This window comes from Elephas maximus, chromosome 9, assembly GCF_024166365.1.
Source record: "Elephas maximus indicus isolate mEleMax1 chromosome 9, mEleMax1 primary haplotype, whole genome shotgun sequence".
Taxonomy (NCBI): Eukaryota; Metazoa; Chordata; class Mammalia; order Proboscidea; family Elephantidae; genus Elephas; species Elephas maximus.
Window position 1 is genome coordinate 118,271,136 of NC_064827.1, and position 25,172 is coordinate 118,296,307.

At 44.1% G+C, this 25,172-nt stretch overlaps 1 long non-coding RNA gene across 2 annotated transcripts; it reads left to right on the forward strand.

Moving 5' to 3' along the window:
- Window positions 1-11,901: 11,901 nt before the first annotated feature.
- On the forward strand, window positions 11,902-24,579 carry LOC126083131 (uncharacterized). 2 transcript variants are annotated; one of them, XR_007518724.1, is made up of 4 exons: window positions 11,902-12,596; window positions 15,021-16,435; window positions 18,508-18,700; window positions 23,738-24,579. It is a non-coding gene; the product is annotated as an uncharacterized LOC126083131 (long non-coding RNA). The 2 variants fall into 2 exon arrangements; XR_007518725.1 differs by lacking the exon at window positions 23,738-24,579 and having other exon boundaries at window positions 18,508-19,198.
- Window positions 24,580-25,172: the final 593 nt, after the last annotated feature.

Below are 25,172 nucleotides of genomic sequence, written 5' to 3' on the forward strand. Positions count from 1 at the left end.
TAGGACCCACCCCACATTGTCATGACCTCGTTAACATAGCAAAAGAAAAACTCCTGTTTCCAAACAGGGTCACAGCCACAGGTACTGGGGCCAAGAATTCAACACTTATTTTTTGTGTGTGGTGGGGACACAATTCAACCTCCCAGGGCCTCCATCCCCTAGGGCCTCTCTCCACGTGACCTCTAATTCTAATTGTTCAGGTGTCTAGCCTGGACTTCCCTACAGCCTGGCTCCTGGGCTCTCATCAAGGGAAAGTAGAAGCTCAGAGCCTCTTAAGGACTGGGCTTAAAAATCCCAGATCACTTCTCCAATGTTCTGTTGGTCAAAGCAAGTCACGAGACCTGCCCAGTTTCAAGGCGGAAAGGAAGTAGACTCTACCTCTTGATGGAAGAATGGCAAAGAATTTGTGGGCATCTCGAATCCACTACAAGTGGGTAAGGGCAAAGATGGTAGAGCCAATTAGATGTGGGTTTGAGTCCAAGCTCTGTCACTTGTAAGCAGTCTGGCCTGAGACCCTGCGCCTCAGTTTTCTTATATATAATATGAGGTGCGGGAGGGAACCAATGAGCTAATGTATGTCGGAGGCTTGGTACTTAGTACATATTCTACACATTGCAGGTGTCTCACTGCTCTAACCCTCTTCCTCCACTCACTAACGTACACGATGTACTCGCCTCGTGTCGGCTGTGTCCTGGGGAGCAGGAGTTCATCCGTATGGAGCTTGCCCGCTGGGGCTGCTGACAAGGGCAGAGGCAAGGCAGCGTGTGCGCATGGCCAGACATCAGCACACCTCCTGGCCACTTGAAATCTACAAGCAATGGCCTCCAGCGCCACCACCCAGACCCTAAAGAAGGCCAGCTCCTGCCCAAAAGTTCTGAAAATCCCCCCAAATGGTTGGCGATGTCTCGACACTGTGTAGCTTAGGGTCAAGATTCCTTTGCGTTTCCCTCAGTCTGAATGTCACTTTTCCATCTCTGTCCTGTACCAACAGCCAATGGGACACTCAGCCAGGCTCTCCCAAGGCAGGTGTGTTCAGGCGATTGTGCTCAAGTTGTTGCCCCGAGGTAAAGCAGCACTGCCTCATTGCTCCAAGCAGGGGCTACCATCCCCACTGCGTTCTCTGGCCCACCCTGAAGTTGGGGGTGCCCTTCACAGAGAATGCAAGGTCCCCAGAGTTGTGCAATCGCTGCCAGTACTGGCTGGAACTGCGCTTGTATAATGCCATCTGCCATCAGGTGGGCTCTGACTCCTGGTGACCACATGTACAACAGAATAAAATGGTGCCCAGTCCTGCTGTCCTCACGATCGTGGGTATGCTTGAGTCCTTTCTTGTGGCTATTGTGTAGGTGGGGCTTATCATCCAGCACTATATAACAATATGCTGTTGTGATCCCCCAGGGTTTTCACTGGTAATTTTGGAAGTATATCCCCAGGCCTTTTTTCCTAGTCTGCCTTAGTCTGAAAACTCAGCTGAAACTTGTCCACCATGGATGGCTCTGCTGGTATTTGAAATACTGGCAGTGTAGCTTCCAGTATCAGGGCAACACACAAGCCATCACAGTAGGGCAAAGTGACAGAAAGGGTGGTGGGCTTATATCATAGAACCATAAAAAGTCCACATGGACCTTTGTGTGCCCTGGTTATTAAAGGTCCTTTGGCCATGCTGCCACCAGGGCTTCTTCAGTGGCTACTTCCCCTATGTGGGACCTGAGCCTCACACCCCCTCCTGGACCTCCGGGCCTCCCAGTTCCTTTTGCCCCCCTCCAAGTCCTCTCATCTTCTGGGAAAAGTGGTTTCTCTTTCTCTTTTATTACTTAAGGTGGTACCCACCTCCCCATCCCCCTGACTTCCACTATCCAGGGACTCCACCTCCGTCCAGCTCTCCAGGTAACACCTTGAATCAAGACAGCTCCTCCCTCTCAGCGACTCTGGATCCTACTGGTAACAAAATCCATTGTTCCACCTGGAACCAGGTACCATGGGTGGGCATCCACAGGGCAAGGCCCCCCAGGCCAGAGAGGCAGGAGGCTGTCCAGAGGAAGTGGGTCTCCTTGGGCTGAGGAGGAAGAGGGCAGGAAGGGCTGTTGGAGCCCTCGAGCCAGCCCATGAGAAGGACGCAACCGAGAGACCAGGAGTTTATTCCAGGAGAATGGCCTTGACCAGCTCCTTGTACTAAAGGTCTCGACCCTGACGGCAATTGCGGTCACGTGGGGAGGGTTTTTAAACTACTCCTGCCCAGGCCTCACCCAAACCAATTAAATCAGAATCTCTGGTATGGGGGCAGGCTCCTGGGTTGGTGGTTGGTGGTTTGAACCCACCTAGCTGTGCCAGGGAAGAAAGGCCTGGTGATCTCCTTCTGTAAAGGTTACAGCCAAGAAAACCCTATGTAGCAAGCAGTCCTACGGTGTAACACATGGGCATGCTGTGAGTTGGACTCATCTCGATGGCAAAGGGTTTGGGTTTTTTTGCTTGTTTTGGGGTGGAGGCCCAGGCAACCGGGTATTAAAAAAAAAAAACAAAAAAAACTCCCATTTGGTGAATGAAAGTGTGTTTGAATTTCAATCAACTAATATTTTTTCAAAACCTCACTGTAGGCGAGAAAGGTGCTGCGTGCCCAGAATGGGAAGGTGTCAGGATGCAGGGCCAGCCTGTAGGAGCCTGAGACTCAGGTGTCTTTCCCTAGGAAAGAACCCAGGCTCCCTAGGAAAGGTACATTTATTCACATAGTAGAAAAACACCTGAGACCTCTCTAATTAATTAAATAAACATGCAATCCCAGACTAAAGGCGGGGCAGGAGGGTGCTGCGGAATTTACTTGGGACTTCCGAGCTGGCATCGGAGCAGCGAGCCGGGCCGCTCCTGATGAACTCTGAGTGTGTACTTCCACACCGGAGGGCAGCAGGTGAATTTTACAAAGGATATTAGCATCCCCATTCTAGCAGCAAAACTGAAAACAGACAACAAAAAAAGCCTGAAAGTTAGAGAAAGCGAAATGAGAAGGGAGGGGCGACAAGACGGTGAACCGCATACTTAGAACTTTATATTCCATGTGGAAGGCTGAAGTCATGAAACCAGGCAGATCTCTTTCTTCCCCCTAACTAATTATAGGTTGTAAAGTCAGGGTGTGGGCTCGGTGTATGTACGCCTTTTATTTTTTAAGCCGTGTTTGACAGCTCCAGGCACCCGAGATTTCATCAGTGTCTCCAGGTGCCTTGTGATTTATGTGAAAAACGTACGCCAACAATTGCCTAACTCCACAGCGTTACGCCGTGCTTCTCCAGCGAGCTGGTTTACATCGTTTCATAAGGAGGAGGAGAAATCCCACAGAGCTGTCTTTCCCTTAAGGAAAAGCTGCAGCTTCTTTCGTTTTTTCAAAGTAATAAGTTTAAATATAAAAATACAAAAAAAGGTTTTTAAAAAAAATCCATGGCCCCACTATTTAAAATTTAGAACAGAAAATATTTTGAGTAAGGCAGGAGACCAGAGTGGTTATGATCGCGAATTCTGGAAACCAGGTCGTCTAGGTGCAGAAGTCGGCTTTGCTGCCTGCTAGACGTGGGGCCTTAGAGAGGCCAATTCACCTCTCCCTGCCTTGATTTTCTGACCTGTGAAATGGACATAATAGTAGTTGCCCACTTCACTGGGTTGTTGTGAGGATTAAATGAGCCAGTGTATGTTACATGCTTAGGACAGTGCCTGGTGAAGGACAGAACTCATATTGTCAACTATTACCACAGTGTGATCGTGCCCGACTTCTTCCTATGTTCATAAAAACAGACACATGCACCCATATGCACACACACAGAGACATACATGGGCACACACTTTGAAAAGTGTGTCCGTGCATGCACATTTGCACATATGCGTATTCACACACATGCATAAAACGTGTGCACACAGGTGCCTGGACACACATGCACAGTCACACACATGCATGTGAACACACACATACTTTTTTTCCCAACAAACAATAACATCATGCTCTATAAACAGGTTGGCAACTTGCTTTTTTTTCCCATTTTACAGTATGTAATGAACATGTGGGTTCAACTGTATCCCCCCAAAAGACATTCAAGTCCTAACCTCTGTGCCTAAGGATGCTTGGAAACAGGGTCTTTGCAGATATGATAAGTTAACACGAGGTCATGCAGGAGCAGGGTGGTCCCTAATCCAGTGTGACTGGTGTTTTACAAAAGAGAAGGAGACTCAGAGAGAGAGAGAGAGAGGGAGATGGGGAAGACCGCCCTGTGAAGGCAGAAGCAGAATGTTTTCCCAAGTCAGTAAATATACGCCTCCCCACTGGATTACTGTTTTTACCAGCTGTTCCTCTTGATGGACATTCGGGTTCTTCTGAGGCTTTGCTGTCACACACAGTCTACTGTAGGGCTTACTCAGTGTCACCCAGTTTTAATTCCACAGCTGCTGCCAAATTGCTCTCCAAATTCCATGCCAATTGCATTTCCACTGACAGTGGGTGAGGGCCGTTCTCCCATCCTCACCAGGAAAGCATGCAGCTGCTCCAGCCTGCTGATCTGGTCATCGAGAAGCACTCCCTCAGTGTTGCAGCTTGCATTCTGTAACGGCTGTGTCTGGAACAGCTTCTAATTGGCCTTCTGCAGTGTGTAAGCATTGTTGTTAACAGTGTCAATGTGTTCCTTGGTCTCTACAGTTTGTTTTATAGTTGAACCTCTTTTTTTCAAACAAAAATAACAGTGTACAGACAGTTCACAGCTTACGTGACAGTCCAAAACTTACCCAAACTGTAATTTGCCAAAGTGGATAAATGACAGTTCTAAATTTGGAATTTTAATATTGTTTCAAATTGTTTTCTCTTTGAAGTGCTCATCCAGCAAACCAAATAATTAAGCATTAAATCATTGACTAAAAAACATTCACTGAGTGCCTATTTGATCTGTGTGAAGTTCAGAATGTTTTAGGCTTTTGGGTCAAATCAGTAAACAAAACGTTCTAAAAATCCTTGCCCTCATGGAATTTATACAAATTATATGGGCAAACCTTACGCAAACGGCCTCTTTAAAGTTTTAAAAAGCGAAGATGTCACTTTAATGACTAAGGTGCACCTGACCCTAGCCATGGCCTTTTCAATCGCCTCGTATGCATGGGACAGCTCGACAATGAAACAGGAAGATGGAAAAAGGATTGGTGCATTTGAATTGTGGTGTTGGCGAAGAGTATTGAATATATCATGGATTGCCAGAAGAATAAACAAGTCAGTCTTAGAAGATACACAACCAGAATGTTACTTAGAACCAAGGATGATGAAATTTTGTCTTGCTTACTTTGGACATGTCATCGGGAAAGACCAATAAGTAGAAACAGACATCATGTTTGGTAAAGTGGAGGGTCAGCGAGAACAAGGGACACCCTCAATGAGATGGATTGACACCATAGTCTCAACGATGGACTCAAACATGCCAACTCTAATGAAGATGGCACAGGACCAGGCGATGCTGCATTTTGTTGTACATAAGATTACCATGAGTCAGAGCTGACTCAGCAACGACAAACAACAATCACAAGCCTATGTACATCTATTATAACTCAAGTCTGTGAAGGGGTGAGATTAAGGTCTCATGGCAGAGGGTGGCTTGGCTGTGGAGCCATGGACCCTCTCATCTCCAAGTCTGCTGGCTGTGCCAGAGGCGACTCAAGGCTGGCAGGCTGACATGGCCAAGAGGACACGGGACTCCTTCCCACCCGATCTACCTAGGGGCACAGGAAAAGACAAGCGGATGGCACCTTCAGGCCCCTGAGATCTTCGTTATCCAGGTGGGAAAATGAAGCTCAAAGGGAGCCCATCCAGCCCAAGAATGCATAGAGAGTTGGTGGCAAAATCAGACCCACAGCCTCAGCCTCCTGCCTACCGGCCTCCCTGGGAAGCTCTGAGGCATCATGTGAGGCCCGGTCTTAACGCTCCTTCTCCTGTAATGTGAGTCCTAGTGAATGGTCAGTCCTGGTGTGGGCAGTGCCAGGCTGGGATAGCCTCTGCCTTGCATTCCCTCAGCCTTCCCATGCTCATTGCATGTGTGCTTGATGTACACGCGCACATGCGTGCATACACACACATGGAACTTACGGCTTACTGAGCTCCGGAAAAGGCAAGCAACTGAGCCTTGAGACCTAGAAGAAGGAAGAGCTGGAGGCAGCTGAGACGCAGGACCAACTATAGCCAACCCCCAGGCCTGCACCAGGGCTTGCTGTGCCCTCGTCTCCTGTGTCTGCTTCTTGAGTGTTGCACCTACCAACTTCTAACACAGAGAGAGACTGTCCTTTTCTTTCCCTTCTCAATTCCTATTTGAAATATACCAGGAAAGGCCTTTGACTGGTCTGCCTCGGCGGAGACACTATCTCTGAGCCAGCCAATGTGGCCAAGGCAAGGGGGAAGGTTGTCACTGGGACAGCCTGGCTTGGGTTCACACCTGGACTGGTCATCTGGGGAACAATGTCAACACATAGCAGCACTCACTGAACAGTGCACTTGGGGGAAGGGAAAAAATTCTCAAAATCCTCAGAGGCTTTTCCCTGAAAACGCACACAATCATACGTGTCCGCCATGTGTGGTAGATCAGTTTAACCATTGAGCAGGGACCAGGGAACTTGAGGAATGTGGCCAACACTGGTATGACCATGAGCTGGTCCCCAGGGCCCAGTGTTGAATTTCTGTCTGGAGAACCGTGTTGTGAATGGTGGTGTATTAACTTCCTCGGGCTACTGTAACAAATTACTACAAACTTCATGGCTTAAAATAACCCACATTTATTCTCTTACAGTTTGGAGGTCAGAAGCCTAAAATCCATTTCACTGGGCTAAAATCATGGGCTGTTAGGGCTGATTTCTTCTGGAAGTTTTAAAGGAGAAGATCTCCTCCTTGCCTTTTCTAGCTGCTGGCGGCCACCTGCATTCCTTGCTCATGGCCTCTTCTTCCATTCTCGAAGGGCATCACTTCGACCTCTGCTTCCATCATCACATGGCCTTCTCTTCCTCGGTGGTCAAATCTCCCTCTTACCTCCCTCTTATAAGGACACGTATGATTACATCGAGCCCACCAAATAATCCAGGATCACCTCCCAATCTCAAAACAGTTAATTTAATCACAACTAGAAGTTCCTTTTGCCATAAAAGGTAGCATTCAGAGGTTTTGAAAATTAAGATGTGGATATGTTTGGGGTCCACTATTCGCCTACCACAGGTAAGAAATGCTCAAAAGAACACACTGTTTCTCTGAGCAGGGGGGGTAGGAGGAAGCCTGTGGTGGTTAATTTTATGTATCAACTCGGCTAGGCTGTGGTTCCCAGTGGTTTGGCCAAACACTAGTCTAGCTGCTGTTCCGTAATGTAATCTAGTGTAAACTGTAATGTAATTACCTTCCATAATGTAATATAATGTAAATTGTGGGGCAGTGGTGATTTAGTGGTAGAATTCTTGCCCTCCATTTAGGAGACCAGGGTTCAATTTCCATCCAGTGTACCTCATGTGCAGCCACCAGCCATCTGTCAGTGGAGGTTTTCATGTTGCTATGAGGCTGCATGGGTTTCAGCAGGCTTCCAGACTAAGATAGACTAGGAAGAAAGGCTTGGCGATCTACTTCTGGAAATTAGCCAGTGAAAACCATATAGATCACAACAGTCCAATCTGTAATTGAACATGCGGATGGTACAGGATTGGGCAGCATTTTGTTCTGTCAGGTATGAAGTTGCGATGAGTCAGGGGCTGACTCAAAGGCAGCTAACAACAACCATGTAAATTGTAATGTAATCACTTTCTATAATGCTATGTAACGTAATGTAATGTAATCAGTCAATCAGTCAATCAGTTGAAGAGGGGATTTCCCTACTGTACGTTCTACCTCCAGGCTATAAATAAATATTTTAGCAGAGCTTTATGCTGCACTCTTCCCATCACTTGGGCCTCGGATTTTGTTACAAAAGCCTGCAGGAGTCTCCAGCCTGTCCCCTTACCTACAGATTTAGAAATTGCCAGCCCCCCGATCATGTGAGCCAATTCTTGAAGTAAATCTCTTTCTCTCTCTCCTTTATACACACACACACACACACACACGCACGCACGCTAATTTTGTTTCTCTAGAGAACACTGACTAAGACAGGGATCCAGGTAAAGAGAGAGCAGCATTCGGGCCCTGAGCTGAGCTGCTGACCCCTCACACATCTCGCCTGGCTAGTCCCTGAAGAGGATGGCTGTGCCACAGTGCTGCTGCCTGGCCCGGCGTTCTCTTCAGACACTTTGGGTTCTCCTGGGGAGCTATGACTAGCCACACTGGCAGGAGTGTGGACACAGGACAGGTAGCACTGGGAGAGGGCGGGAACATGACCTCGAATGTTGCAGTGAGCAGTTCCTACCTGGCTGTGCAGGGAGGGACAGCCGCTAAAGACTTTGATGGCATACAGCCTGGCTGGGGTGCTGTGGGGAGACGAGGCGCACAGGGGACTGGTAGGGGACACCTTGTGGGAGTGAACATGAGCTCAGGCAGTGGCAGCATGAATGAAAAAAAGAGATTGCATGGAGCTGACATTGGGAGAAGAAAAATGCTCCGCCTAACCCTTGATCCCACCACCTGTCAGTTTGTATTGCTATTATGCTGGAAGCTATGTCACCAGTATTTCAAATACGAACAGGGTCACCCATGGTGGACAGGTTTTAATGGAGTTTCCAGACTAAGACAGGCTAGGAAGAAAGGCCAGGTGGCCTACCAAAAATCAGCCAATGAAAACCCTATGTATCACAACGGAGTATTATCTGATAGAGTGCTGCGAGATCAGTCCCCTAGGTCAGAAGGCATTCAAAATGCATAGTGGCCGCCACAATGGACTTGAGCAGACTCATGACCATAAAGATGAAGAAGGACCAGGCAACTTTTTGTTCTGTTGTATGTGGGGTTGCCATGAGTCAGAGCTGACTGGACAGCAACTAACAAGAACAACTCCGGATCAGCTAGAACCTGGTCTGTGCTAACTCCTCAGCCAGCTAAAGGGGCACAGCCCGTGTCCTCTGTTTTGACCCTTCTTACTACACATGTCATTTGATGGTCATCTATAATGGCTTATTTCTACTTTTAAGCTCCTTGAGGAAACTCTGGTGGCATAGTGGTTAAGAGCTATGGCTGCTGACCAAAAGGTTAGCAGTTCAACTCCACCAAGTGGTCCTTGGAAACCCTAGGGCGGCACTTCTATTCTGTCCTATAGGGTTGCCATGAGTCGGAATCCACTTGATGGCAACTTTTTTTTTTTTTTAAGCTCCTTGAGGCCCGCATTCAAACCAACTTATCTCTTTGTCCTCCTCACCACCTTCCCCTGGCCCTGCAACCCCTTCCACCTCAAGGTGGTTGACTGTGCAATCTGCTTATGTGTCAGGATGAGGGACAGGGTCTCCCCTGGTTACAGATAGATGCACAGGGCAATTGTCTTCCAAAGGCATTGGGGAGGCCTCAGATGGCCCAGAGATGCACCTAGTAACTTCTCATCTTCTACTCGGTGGCTCGTTTGGCACTTGTTCATGCCTGCCACATCTGGGTAACTTTACATCATTAATGTTATTTTCAGGGCAACCTCTAGTGTTGTTGTTGTTGTTAGGTGCCATCGAGGCGGTTCCGACTCATACCGACCCTATGTACAGCAGAACGAAACACTGAGTGATGCTGCGCCATCCTCATAATTGTTACGCTTGAGTCTGCTGTTATAGCCACGGTGTCAATCCATCTCATTTAGGATCTTCCTCTTTTTTGCTGACCCTCTACTCTACCAAGCATGATGTCCTTCTCCAGGAACTGATCCTTACTGATAACATGTTCAAAGTATGTGAGATGAAATCTCTCCATCCTTGCTTCTAAGGAGCATTCTGGCTGTGCTTCTTCCAAGACAGATTTGTTCTTTCTTCTGGCAGTCCATGGTGCAGTCAATATTCTCCTCCAACACAACAATTCGAAGGCATCAATTTTTTTTTTTGGTCTTCCTTATTCATCATCCAGCTTTTGCATGCATATGAGGCAATTGAAAATATCATGGCTTGGGTCAGGCTCACCTTAGTCTTCAAGGTGACATCTTTGCTTTTCAGTACTTTAAAGAGACGTCTTTTGTAGCAGATTTGCCCAGTGCAAAGTGTCTTTTGATTTCTTGACTGCTGCTTCCATGGCTGTTGATTGTGGATCCAAGGAAAATTAAATCCTTGACAACTTCAATCTTTTCTCCGTTTCTCATGATGCTGCTCATTGGTCCAGTTGTGAGGATTTTTGTTTTCTTTATGTTGAGGTGCAATCCATACTGAAGGCTGTGGACTTTGATCTTCATTAGTAAGTACTTCAAGTCCTCTTCACTTTCAGGAAGAAAGGTTGTGTCTTCTGAATGCAGGTTGTTAATGAGTCTTCCTCCTATCCTGATGCCCTGTTCTTCTTCACATAGTCCAGCTTCTTGAATTATGTGCTCAGCATACAGACTGAATAAGCATGGTGAAAGTATACAACCCTGATGCGCACCTTTCCTGACTTTAAACCCAGCACTATCCCCTTGTTCGGTTCGAACAACTGCCTCTTGATCTATGTACAGTTTCCTCAAGAACACAGTTTAAGTGTTCTGGAATTCTCATTCTTAGCAATAACATCCATAATTTGCTATGACCCACACAGTCAAATGTCTTTGCATAGTCAATAAAACACAGGTGAACATCTTTCTGGTAGTCTCTGTTTTCAGCCAGGTTCCATCTGACATCAGCAATGATATCCCTGGTTCCATGTCCTCTTCTGGCATAATCCCAAATTGCTCTGGGACAACTGTGCCCAAACAATTCCTGCTTTGTCCCAAAGGAGGTCATCCTATAGACTGGACCGTGCTGCTCCGTCCGCGGGGAGCAGCAATAACCTGACTGACCTGAGAATACCTAAGAGTGTGAGAGGCCCATTGGCGAAGAGGGAGGGATAAAATGCAAGTCTCCAGCATTAGGTGGGGCACTTTGTGGGTGTGGGCTCCCCATACACAACTGTCTGTAGGCTGGCCTCAGGGCCTCCCCTGCTTACCTCACTCACTGAAGGTCAGACTCTCCCTAGGTTCCAGACAGCCCAACCTCCCCATCTTTGGGTGTTTTTAGCTCAGAGCTGAAGGGGATGAGGGCGCTGTGGGCAGAGCCACACTGCAGAGCTGGGCAGTGTTCAGAATCTTCCATTCAAATCCAGTGGCTGCCCATACATTGCTGACTATTGAGTCCCCCACCCTTGCACTTGGTCTCTCTGAGCCCAGAAGCTGTGCTTGGCCCAGGTCTCCTCCTCTGTACCCTTCCACATTCAGCTGTTTTGCCTCATCCAACTATATTTTCCCCTTTCGCAAGCCCATCCAGCTTGGAAATTTTCCCCACCAAGCTAGGGAAACAGGACAGGGCTCATTTCCTGGAAAACACACCATTCCAGAGCCAGACTTGACAGACCATAATTTTTTAAACCAGAAAATCAAATACTACGCTGAGTATTACAGAAACTCAAATATTACACTGAAGTTAATTAGGTTTTTGATTTTCCTTGAAAATGTGAGGGTAAATGGTGTTGGCATGTTGAAGAGCATTGTAAGCAGTTGCTGTCTGTTAACTACGACCTTCTGGGAGAGAGAGAATTAAACAGATCACAGTGCGAGTGTGATGCCCAGGACACTCTGAGGCTTGCACAAACTCATGGCAGAGATTGCAAAAGAAGAAAAGAGCCACACCATTTCCAGTTTGAGTCTGTAAGTAACCACATTTAAGTAAAGCTTGGGGCTGACTCACACGCACAAAAAAAAGTTTAAAGCACTAGAATAAGATTTCAGCTGAAATGAAGGCCTCTATTCTCAGCATAAAAAGCTGGGTGATGCAAACAGTGCGTTCAGTTGCTGACTGAAATGTGAGAGGCTGAGTTCACCTCGAGGCGCTTCAGAAGATGGGACTGGTCATCCAGCTGCAATACCTTAGCCACTGAAAACCTTACGGAGCACAGTTCTACAAAGGGTTCCACTCTGACACACGTGGGGCCGCAAGGACCCAGAGTTGAGTGCACAGCACCTGGTGTCTACTTCCTACGAACTCCTAATGAAGTGTTTTGCGGGGAGACTCCGTGGTGCCCACTCTTCGGTGTCACATGGCCCCTGACCCAGGTTATCACTTGATGGTTGGAATCGTTTGTTGAACTGAGTTTTATTCTCCAGGTGACAAGCTGTATGATTCTTCATAACTACCTAAAGAAGTTCTCATTTTTCACTATCACAGCTATTTTGAGCAGAAAGGTCACCCAGCTACTCAGTGGAAACCACAACAAACACTTCTGCCAAAATAGAAACTGCGATCCCTTTGTAAGAATGGTGTGGCTGTGACGTCAGACCTCCTCGTCTAACTTCATCAGGCAGAGGGAGAATCAAGATCAACAGCCCGAGGCTGACTCCTGTAAGGCCGAGGTCAGACATGCCTCCTCTGTGCCCCCGACGGCGCTCTCCGCTGAGTTCCATAATTTGCTGCAATGACCACACAGAACTCACAGACAATACTGACGATTATGGGGTTTATTAAGGAAGTAACAGGTTACCACTCAGGATCAGAAATAACTCAAGGTACAGTTCTTCAGTCTGGACACTTCTCAACTGTGCCTGCAGTCAGGCCTCTCTCTGGCCCTCCATCCCTTGACCTCTCGATCCCTCAGCCTCTTGGGCTGACCTGGCTTCTGCCCTTCTTGGGCAAGTGTTTCAAAGCTCTTTTAGATCTGCCAATAAGTGCCTGAAGGCACTCCGCTCCGCCAGTAAGCCTCGACCCGAAGGCGCTCAGCTCTCTCTGTGTGTAGATCAGCACACCCACTGTAACCACCTTGCTCTGTGGGCCAGGAAGCCCACTGCACCATCTCCTGCCAGTTTCCTGGTTCTGCTCCCTCTGCTGCCACCATTTCTCTGCTGCTTCTCGTCATCTTCCGCTGTCTGTGGTGTTACTGCTTTTTATCTCCTGTGCCTACGAGGTTCTCAGCTCATGGCTCCTGGGTCCACTCCTAGCTCTTCTTCTTGGTGGTAGTCAGGTCCCCACAAGTCCACCTCTGGGGCAGCTCATTTTAAACCTAACAGAATGGCAAAACTGACCAATCCCCTCGTTAGGATTCCATATACCTTATTTGTGTGGTCCCACACCCCACAGGGGTGCCGTGCATCTTACTTGCATTATGAGCAAGCTGTGCAATCCCCTTGGTGGGCCATGAGCACCTCATTCGCCTAGTCCCACCCACTCATTTGGTGGGGATTACAAGATCATGGCAAGAAAGGCCATATAAAAGCCATCTATATACCCTTCTTCCAATAATTCACATTTACATATTTATAAAATACTGTACTACACATCAGTTGGAATAAGTGTGAGTCCATTTTCCTCCTTGAATTTTTCTATAGCATTCTTCTACAAAACCTTTCCCAACACAAATAATTTTTCCAGAGTCCTAGGAGCTATGGTGGCACAGTGGTTAAGAGCTTGTTTTCTAACCAAACGGTTGGCTGTTTGAATCCACCAGTGGCTCCTTGAAAATCCTATGGGGCAGTTCGACCCTGTCCTATAGGGTTGCTATGAGTTGGAATTGACTTGACAGCAATGGACTTGACTTTTTTTTTTTTGGTTTGTTTAGTGACTATATTTGGATTCCTGCTAAGCCAATAATTTGGTTTTCTGTGTTTCTTTGTTCAGAGTTAGCATTTTAATTTTTTTCTTTTTTAAAAAAACATTTACCATCAAGTATAGCAAGCTTTTAAAACACATCATGGAATGAAGTCTAGTATTACTAAGTGGGAGTTGAAGTTAGTTCTCATTGGTTTAAATTAGTCATTTTTATTACAATAGAGCTAGCATAGTTAGAGATGCTTGTGAGAGTGTTAACTTGTTAATTTCAGTGCTTTACAAGACAGCCCTTTTTTTTTGTAATGTTTTTGTTACATTTTTGTTTTGACATTATGTTGGTCTTATAAAACATGTTGGGATCTGTTACCTCCTCCTCTATTTCCTGGAAGAGTTTGTGTACAATTGTTATTATTACTTCTTTGAATTTTTTATAGAATTCGCTTGTGAAACTGGGCCTCAAATTTTCTTGGTGGAAAGGTTTAGGACAAAAAATTCAATTTCTTTAATGACTATAGAGCTATCCAGATTTTTGTAGTATTTTGTGTAAATTATGGTAAGTTGTATTTTTCAAGGAATTTGTCCATTTCATTAAGTTGCCGAATTGACTAGCATAATGTTACTCATTGAATTGTTTTATCTTTCTTTTAATATTTATAGTATTTGAGGTGATAAACAGTCTTTTGTTCCTAATATTCGTGATTTGTTTCTGTTGCTATTTTTTTTCTTGATTAGTCTTGTTATGATTTTATCTATTTTTGTTCTTTTTAAGGTACTAGGGTTTAGCTTTGTAAGTTTTTCCTAATGTGAGTTTTCTATTTTGTTGACTTCTGCTCTTTATTTATTTATTTTTCCCCTTCTGCTTATTTTGTGTTTACTTTGCTCTTCTTTTTTTTTAGCTTCTCGAGGTGGAATTTTGGGTCATTTATCTCAGACATTTTATCTTTTGTAATGTAAGCATTTAAAGCTATACATTTTGATATGCTGGATTTTTACGATCATTCAGTTTAAAGTATTTTCTAACTTGTTTGTGATTTCTTTTTGGAAACATGGATTATTTGGAAGTGTGTAGTTAAATTCCCATATATTGGGGGTTTCCCTAGATATCTTATTGTTATTGATTTCTAATTTAATTCTGTTGTGGCCAGAGAACTTACTCTGTGTGATTTCAGATCTTTTAAATTTTTTGAGGTTTGTCTTATGGCCCAGCATATGGTTTGGCTTGGTAAATTTTTTATGTGTACTTGAAAAGAATGTGTGACGATATATAAACAGCAATTAGGTTAAGGTAATTGATGGTACTCAGATTCTCTCTGTGTCTTCCGATACTTTTCTAATTGTTCAATAAATTGCTGAGAGAATAGTGCTAAAATCTCTTCCTGTGATTCTAGAATTATTTCCTTCTCCAGCAAACTAAGCAGAGAAACGGACTTCTCCTGCCTGATAAAAGGCATCCAGGAGAAATCTAGAGCTAACGCAAGACTGAAAGTTGAAGTATTGAATACTTTCCTTCTTGATCAGGAACAAGATAAGTATTATTCTTTCTGTCACCACTTCTAGTCAACATTGTACTGAGAACCTAGCCACGGCAGTAAAGCAAGAAAAAGATATAAAAGGCATAAATACTGGCAATGAAAAAGTAAAACTGTCTTTATTTGAACACAGTATGATTGTTTACACAGAAAATCACAAGGAATCTACAAAATCTATAAAACAGCTACTCTTACAAGCTGAAAGATATAAGGTTTATATATAAAACATCAATTGTGCATTTATATACTAATGGCAAGCAATCGGAAAATGGAATTTTTAAAACACTTAGAAATACATTTAACAAAGGGCAGACAAGTTTTCTTTGCGGGAAACTACAGAACATTGCTGAGAGAGACATTTAAGTGACCTAAATAAATACAAAGATGAATCATGTTCTTGGGTTGGAAAGCTCAATATTGTTAAAATACTAGTTCTCAAATTGAGTTATAGATTCAATGCAATTCCAATGAAACTTTCAGCAGGACTTTTGCATAGAAATAGAGGATCTGATTCTTAAATGAACATGAAAATGCAAAGGACCTAGAATAGTCAAAGCCATTATAAAAAGTAGAATCATCTCGGAGGATTAACACTTTCTGATTTCAGGACATAATATAAAGCTACAGTGATCAATACAGTGAAGTACTGATGAAAGGATCAACATATATATATCATTGGAACAGAATAGGGACCCATACATAGATGGTCAATTGATTTGTCAACAAAGATGCCAAGTCAATTCAATAGAGAAAGGAAAGTGTTTTCAACAACTGGATATCTGTATGGGAAGAAATGAACACCAAACCTCACCTTGCTCAATACACACAATTAACTTGAAATGAGTCATAGGTATGAATGTCAGTGCCAAAGCTCCTCAAAGAAAATATAGGAGAAAATCTCTGTGACCTTGAGGTAAGCAAATATATTTTATATAGTGTACAAGAAACACAGACCATACAAAAACTGATAAACTGAACTTCAGCAAAGTTTGAAATTTTTACTCTTTGCAAGATACCATGAAAAAAATGAAAAAGCTTGTCACATAATAGGAGAAAATATTAGCAATACATATATATCTGAAAAATGGCTTGTATTTATAACATAGGAAGACTACCTCAAACCACCAAGGAAGTAGTGCCAGGAGAAGAGCCTGTCATTTAGACCCAGGGCCCCTCGGAAGATTGATGACAACAACCTTCTTCAGAACCAACAGATAGAGAAAGCCATAGCCTGGAGATGACACTCTGAATTTGGTCTTCTAACCTCCTAGACTGTGAGAGAACAAATTTCTCTTTGTTAAAGCCATCTACTTGTGGTATTCTTCTTATAGCAGCACTAGATAACTAAGATAGAATTTGGTACTAAATGTACTAAAAAGACAAACAGCACAGTTTATAAATGGGCAAAAAATCTGAACAGACACTTCACCAAAGAAGAAATATGAATAGTTAACAAACACACAAAAATATGCTCAGCATCTCATTGACTGTCTAGGAAATGCAATCAAAACCACATGGGTATACACATACGTGCAAATTCACTGACCTGTACCCTGGAGACTAGTGAGAGACATGAATGTGAGTATGCACATAAATATATACACATATAAATGTATTTCATGACTCAGTAGAAAAGATTAAGAAGTCCTAGGTAGTTGCTGGAGCCCTGCTGGCACAGTGGTTAAGAGCTACCTCTGCTAACCAAAAGGTTGGCAGTTCAAATCCACCAGCTGCTGCTTGGAAACCCTATGGACAGTTCTACTCTGTCATATAGGGTTGCTATGAGTTGGAATCAGCTCAACGCAATCGGTTTTTAGGTTTTAGGTAGTTGTCAATGAGAAGCCCTCGTGTCACAGTGGTTAAAGCAATGATTGACTGCTAATCAAAAGTTCGGCAGTTCAAAATCACGAGTTCCATGGGAGGAGGAAGACGTGGTAGTCTGCTTCTGTGGAGATTTACAGCCTTGGAAACTCAATGGAGTTGCTATGAATCAGAATCAACTAGACAGTAGTGGGTTTGGTTTGGTTTTGGGTTTAGGTAGTTGTCAGATAGGAGAAGCAATCTGATGTTTTAGGCTGAGGATAATTTCTAAAAGTGTAAGGCAAGGACAGTAAAGTGAAAACTTAGTTTTCTCTTGAATTAGGGTTTTATATATTAGATTTACTAAAAATAGCACAACCAATAAATAAGGGCATGAAACATCTCTTTGAAGTTTTAAGTGGTGTCTCAGGGAACTAAGTCACTCCTAGCTTTGCAGGCAAACTTTGTTCACTAGGAAAATTGTGCCAAAGAAAGGAAATAATGATAAATATGAGCATTTAATTTCTAGGAAATGCCACCTGTGGGTTTACTAGATTTTACTTTGGAAGTGTGAAATGTTTATGAATAATTTTTGATGTTGCTGCTAAGTGTTTTTAGGAAACAGGAAATAAATATTTCTAGAATTTTTTTGCACAGCCCAGTACTTTTTTAGACATAATGAAAGTTAATCTTGGGCTTTGAGTTTGGCTTGCTAAATTAAGAGGACAGACTTTTGATAGTCTGTCTCCACAAATTCTGGTGGGTTAGAAGTTCTTTTCTGATTATGTGATTAAAGATTGCCTACCTAATTGTTTTTCATTCATGTTGGACATTTTTCCCCAAGGTATTCATTTCCTGCTTGCCGTAGGCAAAATTCTAAGATGGCTCCCATGACCTCAGCTCCTGGGTGTTACTCCCATTATTATGGTACCTTATGTTACAGATTGAATTGTGTCCCCCAAGAATGTTTTGGAATCCTAAACTTTTTATGCCTGTGGATGTAATCCCATCTGGGAATAGGATTTTCTTTGTTATGTTAATGAGGCCACATCAGTGTAGGGTGTGTCCTTAACCTAATTACTTCTGCGTGATATGGAACAGCAGAGACACAGACAAGCAATCATAAATGGGGAAAAGTTGATGCCACATGGAGATCACCAAGCGACCAGGGAACACTGAGGCTAGAAAAAATGCGACAAGGATTTTCCCCCAGAGTGCACAAAGAGAGAGATATCCCCAAGAGCTGGTGTCCTGAATTTAGACTTCTTGCCTCCTAAAGTGTAAGAAGACAAATTTCTGTTCTTTAAAACCACCCGCTTTTGATATTTCTGTTACGGCAGCACTAGATAACTAAGACACCTTTCATGACAAAAAGGATTTTGCAAGTGTAACTAAGGTTACTAATCAGTTGAATTTAAGATATAGAGATTATCTGGGGGCCTAACCCAATCACATGAATCTTTTACAAGCAGAGAGTTTCCTCGGTCTGGAAACAGAAGAATACATATTCTTTACAACAAACAATAACATCATACTCTACATTCAGGAACGCTCTCTGTTGCTGGCTCTGACATGGAGGGGAGCATAAGACAAGGATCTGAGAGAGGCCTCTGGGAACTGAGAGGAATTCCCAGCTGACAACCAGCAAGAAATGGGACTTCTGTCCTAAAGATACAAGGAACTGAATTTACCAATAACCTGAATGAGCTTGGAAATTGATTCCTCCCCAGAGTTTCCAGGTAAGAGCCCAACCCAGCAGACATCTTGACGTTGATTTTGTGAAGTCCGGAACAGAGGCACCAGCTGATCCCACTTGGGCTTCTGACCTACAGAGCTGAGCAAAAAATGGGTGTTGTCTTAAGCCACTAAGTTTGTAGTTATTATGCAACAATAGAAAATTAATACACAGCTATAATATAATACAACAGGTCAACCACCATAATAAACTCTTTTGTTTGTTTCCAGTTTTATTGCTGTTGCCTGGAATAATTAATGTGATTCTTTTTTTTAATTGTGGGCAAGGTCTCAATTTTCTAAACCATTGCTCAAGTTCAAAGATCTCCTGTGTAGATACAGTGAGCTGTTAACTGGGGCTGGAGTCATCTGAAGGGTCGACTGGGCTGGACATCCAAGATGGCACATTCACAAGGCTGGCAGTTGGTGCTGACTGTTGGCTGGGAACTCAGGTTGGCTGGAGTGCCTACATGTGGCCTCTGTCTATGGCTGGGGCTTCCTCACAACATGGAGCCTAGGTTCCAAGAGGAAGTGTCTTGAGAACAAGTGTTCCAAGAGAGCTAGGCAGAAACTTCAAAGGTTTTTATAACTTAAAAGTTATATATGGCCTCAGAGTGCCCATAAGTCAGATATGCTGTGTATCTGTTGCTCAAACAGGTCACTGAAGCCAGCCCAGATTCAAGGGGAAGTGTCTTATATCCCATTTCTCAGTATCCCAGTGCTGTTGAGTCGATTCCGACTCACAGCGATCCTATAAGGAGCAGCAAATAATATGTGGCCATCTTTCCTTTACACAAGGCAACATGCCCTCCCCATCATGGTAGCCTCTCCACCAGGGTTCCCTCCAGCAGGCAATGCCGTCCTTCCTCCAGGGCTGTCTCCCATCCTGCAACTTTCCCAGGACCCAACACTATGCCTGAAACCTGTTCACAGACGTTTGTTGACTGATTGAATGAGTCAAAACACTGTTCAGCAAAAGTGCAGGAGACAGGCAATATTGGAAATGTCCAGAAGCACACTTTGTGTGATGTGTTTGTTGTGTGCATAAATAGGCTTGAAGTTGATCATTCCGAGTCACTCCAAGAGTATGTGTTCAGCTGTTTTTATGAGCTCTGGATTAAAGAAAACTTTAGCCCTTATTCCACTACCCATCTGTCAGTTTGTCATATTGTGGTGACTTATGTGGTGCTGTGATGCTGGAAGCTATGCTGCCGATATTTCAAACACCGGTAGGGTCACCCATGGTGGACAGGTTTCAGCAGAAGTTCCAGACTAAGACAGATTAGAAAGAATGGCCTACTGATCTACTTCCAATAATTAGCCATTGAAAGCCATATGGATCACAACAGGATGTTGTCTGATGTAGTACGTTAGGAGGCACTCAAAATACTACTGAGTCAGGACAGCCTTCTCAAAGCAGAGTTGATGATAGTGATATGGATAGAGTAAAGCCTTTGAGATATTCATTTGCTGATGTGGCACGATTCACAATGAGAAGGAACAGCAGCAAACATACACGATAGCCACAACAAGGGATTCAAACGTGCCAATGATCATGAAGATGGCACAGGACTTGAGCAAAATTTTGTTCCGTTGTGCATGTGGCTGTTATGAGTCTGCACCTACTAGACAGCAACTAACAACAGAAATGACAACTGCCCTTATTAAAGGAACTGTTTGGAATGAAGGCCTGTCCAAAAAACTTTAGCTAGGATGCCAGGTTCCAGGTGGACCAATGGGGCATGCATTATGTCACACTGACATGTGGAGGAACAGTTTCTGCTTTCTGGTCTACACAGTCCTCAGACTCTAGGTCAAGCTCATGACAATACCCCTTACCAAAACAGCACCCAAGGCCTCAGCATCGAAGGCATCCTTGAAGCAAGGGTCACACTGAGCCTGTTTTAGGAATATAGTTCTCTTGCTAGCACGTAGGCGAAATACGTTTCTGCAATCCTCAGTTTAAACTCCCTAGTTTGCAGAATTTTACTTTACAGCAAAATGTTGATTTACCCACAAACATCCTGCTTTACTAAATTTATCTCTCTGCTCCTAGAACAGGGCTTGTGGTTTTCGAGTGTGGGTTTTGCCCTCCCTTCTGAATGCTCACATTTTGTGTCCTGTTCTCTCTTCTGTGGTCAAGGTACATAATGGGAGGCTATGTGGAACTCAGCCTTGGTTCTCTGGTAACACAGGCATCTCAGGACACACACTGCAGCTAAACAGACCTTGGTGAACCAGGTTTCTGAGTATGACCCAGGACCTGCAAGACGTCTGGTGCCCACTACGCGCTGCAGGGTGCAGCTCTTTTTTGAGTCTCTTCCCCTTGACAGTCTGACAGGGTTTATGGAGTCAACTAAGATATACCTGCACTGTCAGGTGTCTATGAGGTGAGGAAGGACTTACCAGTTCCCACAGAGTTGATTCTGACTCATGGTAACCCCATGTGTGTCAGAGGAGGACTGCGCTCCATAGGGTTTTCGGTGGCAGATTTTTCAGAAGTAGATCACCAAGCTTTTCTTCCAAGGCACCTCTGGGCAGACTCAAACCACCAACCTTTTGGTTAGCAGCTGGGTAAGTTAACTACACCACCCAGAGACTCCAGAGGACGTACTTAGCAGTACTTAAATTAGAAGGGAAAGGTCTAAGTCCTCCCCGTGTTCCCCCAACTCCCACAGCTTCCAGAAACAGGCCCCAGGCTCTGGGGGTAAGAGCCTGGGCTCCAGAAAGCTACCACTCTCTGTCATCCTCTTTTACAAAAGGTAAAGAGAGACACAGGCCCAGGCAGAAGAGCAAGATGGGCAAATGAGGGAAAGGGGAAGAAATTAAATTGCAAGTTTGTTTCTCCTTACACAATAAAAAAGAAGGAGGGGGAGGAAGTAATGAAGAAACAAGAACAAATAACTCATCATCCTCTGGTGAGCCTGGGCCAGCCCAGAAGCTAAATTCCAGGAATCTTGAAGTAAAAGTGATTTTACTTTTGTGTGTGTGTGTGTGTGGGGGTAAGATAAACGGTCCTCTCATGGCACAAAGGGTCAAGTGCTCAAGGGTTAAGTGCTCAGCTAGTAGCTGAGTCCACCCAGAGGCCTCTCAGAAGAAAGGCCTGGTGATTTACTTCTGAAAAATCAACCATTGAAAACCTTATGGAGCACAGTTCTACTCTGTGGGGTTGCCACGGGTCAGAGTCAACTCGATGACAACTGGTCACGGATAGGTACCCAGGGCAGAAGACATTGGCCTTCAAATCAGCAGAACGCCCTCTCTGAACCCTCTGTCTGTGAGAGGCTTGGAGCCTTGCAGGAGGTGGAGAACAGCTGGGTGGCAGCAGGCATTTTTGGTCCAAAACTCAATGGGTTTCCTTGTGGGAGATATTCGATCTCTTAGAGCCCTTGTTTCATAGGTAAAACAGGGACTCTGACACAGCCCTTTGAGGATTCAGGGAGAGCATTCTCCTGATTTGAAGGCCAGTGTCTTCTGACCTGGTTATCTATCCATCATCAGTTGCCATCCAGTTGCCTCTGACTCATGGCAATCCCACAGAGTAGGGTTTTATGACAGTTAAATGTAAGGTTATATATAAAACCATTAGTACAGGGCCTGGAATATGGTAAATATTCCACAAATAGCAGTTAATGTTTTTTATTCTGTGGTTTTTGTAACAGCATTAACAAGTAGTTCTGAATCTACTTCTGTTTCTACCTGACATAGAAAAATAAGAGCTAACACTAGTGTAGTGCTTTATTGCTAAGCTCAACATGGCCTTTTCTTGTGTTAGCTTATTTACTCATAACAAGGACTCCAGAGGTGGAGATAGTATGACTGTTGTCTTACAGAAGGACGTTGAGGGGCAGAGAGGGGAGTAATGTGCAGAGCCGTGCAGCCAACCCCCCCATCTCTGCTTTCTGGTCTTCAAGTTCCGTAGACACGATGCCTGTATTTTCAGAAGCATTGAGGCCATGTGGATTCCTTCCAGAATTACACTTTCTGTAACATCTTTTTTTTTTTGTCACTCTGAATCCGCTATGGCCAGGGGTGTCAAATGATCATTTATGGCAAATTAATGAGGGAGACCAATGCCCGTCTATCAGTTAGTTGTACTCTGGTGGCTTGTATGCGGCTATAATGCTGGAAGCTATGCTACCTGTATTTCAAATACAAGCAGGGTCACCCATGGTGGACAGGATTCAACAGAGCTTTCAGACTAAGACTGGGAAGAAAGGCCTTGCGATCAACTTCTGAGAATTAGCCAATGAGAGCTATATGGATCACAATAAAATATTGTTCAATATAGTGCTGGAAAATGAGCCCCCTAGTCTGGAAGACACTCAAAATATACAGTGGCTGCAACAACGGACTTACGCATACCAACGATCATGAAGATGTGCAGGACCGGACATTGTTCTGTTCTGTTGTACGTGGGGTTGCTGTGAGTCATAGCTGACTTGACGGCAACTAACAATAACAATAAGAAAGAGAGTATGAAAGAGAGATAAAAAAAAAAAGGAAGGGAGTGAGAGAAGAAAGAAGAAATGTGTGAGAGAGAAGAGAACCCATCTTTGCCTAAGAGGAGTGAGTCATAGGCAGTGTGGGATGCTGGGTGGCCATTACTTCCTTAGTCACCAAGATGATTTCATCACATGTATTTGTAAGTGAAGTTCACTTTTGAGAAACTCAGTTTCCTGTATTTGAGAAAGACAAACCCAAAGAGTTATTTAACATCCAGTAAATTTTTGTAAAGGACGAATTCTCATGACTGAGATAGAATGAGTCAGTACACAGACCACACAAATCTTTCCTCACACACAGAACTGTTGTCTTTGCACTCCTGAGAGCCAATGAATAGATATTTGGGAATTTTGGTAGCTGGGTAGCCTGAAATAAGCCAGAGTGGGATATTTACCCTCAGGAAACCAGCAAACACTACAAACCAGAGCTCCCCCCACCCCCCGCCCCTTTTTCTTTTTGCAGAGAGCCATTTTTTGGTACAATTAAGAACTGTCAATAAACCCAATTAAAAAAAAATTTTTTTTTTTGTACAACAGTTGGCCTCTGTTTGCCTGGAGAGCAAAGGAAGAGGAAGAGTCAGGGATACGCGGAAGAAACGGAATGTGTACCCAATTGCTTCCATGAACAAATACCTCTTTTGCCATGAAACCAGAAGAACTGAATGGTGCCCAGCTACAATTACTAAACATTTTGATTAGAGATTTTATAGAAGAATTCAGATCAAAAGGGGGAAAAATTTGGAACTGAACTGCAGAGTATCATAGAATTCAGGCTTTCTGGAGCCACTGAGGCTGGATGAACTTTTTGAAACTGTTGCTCTGAGAAAATCTTTAAACCTTAAACCTTAAATCAGAAATATCCCCTGAAGTCTTATTTAAACCAAATAGTTTGACTTATTTAGTTAAGAATGTTTGCCTTGAACATTGTGCTCTTTTGAAAAAATATTTTTATGGGATCAAAATTAAGAATAGTAACTCGAAAGAACTGATAGGAAGCTTAGGGGGAAGTGAGCTTATGATCAAGAACAATTAGGAGAATGAGGGTGAAAATGGTTGTACAACTTGAAGAATGTGATCAATGTCACTGAATTGTACATCTAGAAATTGTTGAATGTTTTGCCCTCTATGCTTTTTTTTAAATTTTTATTGTTATTTAAGTGGAAGTTTAAAAATCTAGTCAATCTCTCACACAAAAATTTATACACATCTTGCTGTATACTCCTAGTTCTTCTCCCCCAATGAGACAGTGCACTCCGTCTCTCAACCCTTTATTCCTCGTGTCCATTCAGCCAGCTCCTGTCCCCCTCTGCCCTCTCATCTCCCCCCCCCCCAATACAGGAACTGCCCACATAGTCTCATGTGTCTACCTGATTCAAGAATCTCACTCTTCACTGGCATCATATTCTATCTTGTAGTCAAGTCCAATCCCTGTTTGAAGAGTTGGCTTTGGGAATGGCTCCTGTCTTGGGCTAACAGAAGGCCTGGGGACCATGGCCTCCAGGGTCCTTCTAGTCTCAGTCAGACCATTAAGTCTGGTCTTTTTATGAGAATTTGAGGTCTGCATCCCACTGCTCTCCTGCTCCCTCAGGGCTTCTCTGTTGTGTTTCCTGTCAGGGCAGTCATTAGTTGTAGCCAGGCTCCATCTAGTTCTTCTGGTCTTAGGCTGATGTAGTCTCCGGTTCATGTGGCCCTTTCTGTCTCTTGGATTCATAATTACCTTGTGTCTTTGGTGTTCTTCACTCTTCTTTGGTCCAGGTGGGTTGAGGCAAATTGATGCACCTTAGATGGCTGCTTGCTAGCATTTAAGACCCAGGATGGCACTCTCCAAAGTGGAATGCAGAATGTTAATAGACTTTATTATGCCAGTTGACCTAGACGTCTCCTGAAACCATGGTCCCCAAACCCCCAACCCTGCTATGCTGGCCTTTGAAGCATTCAGTTTATTCAGGAACCTTCTTTACTTTTGGTTTAG